The 993-nt window shown below is 33.2% G+C and overlaps 1 long non-coding RNA gene across 1 annotated transcript in view; it reads left to right on the forward strand.

Annotated features, from left to right (window-relative positions):
* Positions 1–993, forward strand: part of LOC106876314 (uncharacterized) — a 7932-nt gene that overhangs the window by 662 nt on the left and 6277 nt on the right. The gene's annotated exons all lie outside the window — the stretch shown is intronic.

A 993-nucleotide genomic window follows, 5' to 3' on the forward strand; every position in this document is an offset into this window, starting at 1 on the left:
CCCCCATATATCGGGTATCTGCGACTATATTAGAAACTTGTTTTAGCTTGTATTTTTAATTCACCCCACCAATATCATTTTTTTATTATTATTATTATTATTATTATTATTATTATTATTATGCCTGAAAAAGAAAAAAAAAAGTAAGGGATTAGAACAGTGTCTGGATATTTATGTTTTGAAAATCGTGTTCGAAATAATATCCAAAGACTGGTTTTAAAAGCCATAATAATAATAAAAATAAATTTAAAGTGGGCGGGGGTTAAGAAAGATCCCCTTTAAACCAACGACTGCCCTACATAATCCCAATGTATCCTTCGTTTCCTTTAAAACACTCTGGTATAATTTGATCGGGATTTGGTTCCTGTTTTTTTTGGGGGGTGGGGTGGTTTACTGGTTATTTGATGGCATCGGCATTCGTTCGTATCTACAACCGGCAAAATATAAGAGGCTTCTCTCATCGCCCCCCCTCTCTCGCTCTCACACACACACACACACACACACATACAAAGCCTCTATAAACCAGTTATTTAACCTCGGGGGCTGTCCGAAACAAGCAGACCTTCAATCGAAACGTGTTACAACCATGAGCCATGCCTTCTTATTTTGAGATGGACTTCATTATCTAGTTGGTCTAAGTGGAAACCTTCTCCCTTTATTTTTCGTAAGTTTGTTGTAAAACTATATCATTGGTGTGATTTTAAGGATATTTGATTGCTATTTCTAACAGTTCGATCGACCACAACGCGTCTACCGTCCTATGTTACCAGCTAGATAGCTATATTTATATTTTGGGGCGCAGATATTACTACCATATATATATATATATATAATAATAATAATCAATAATATTAGGGATAAAATCCAAAATTACAGGTAAAATCTCAATTAAAATCAATTTATTAAAAATTAAAATTAAATTAAGTTTCACAGTGTAAAATATATATAAATATATAGTTTTAGGGAAAAGAACCAAGGTTTATGAACCCATCG

This window comes from Octopus bimaculoides, chromosome 30 (genome assembly GCF_001194135.2).
Source record: "Octopus bimaculoides isolate UCB-OBI-ISO-001 chromosome 30, ASM119413v2, whole genome shotgun sequence".
Classification (NCBI taxonomy): Eukaryota; Metazoa; Mollusca; class Cephalopoda; order Octopoda; family Octopodidae; genus Octopus; species Octopus bimaculoides.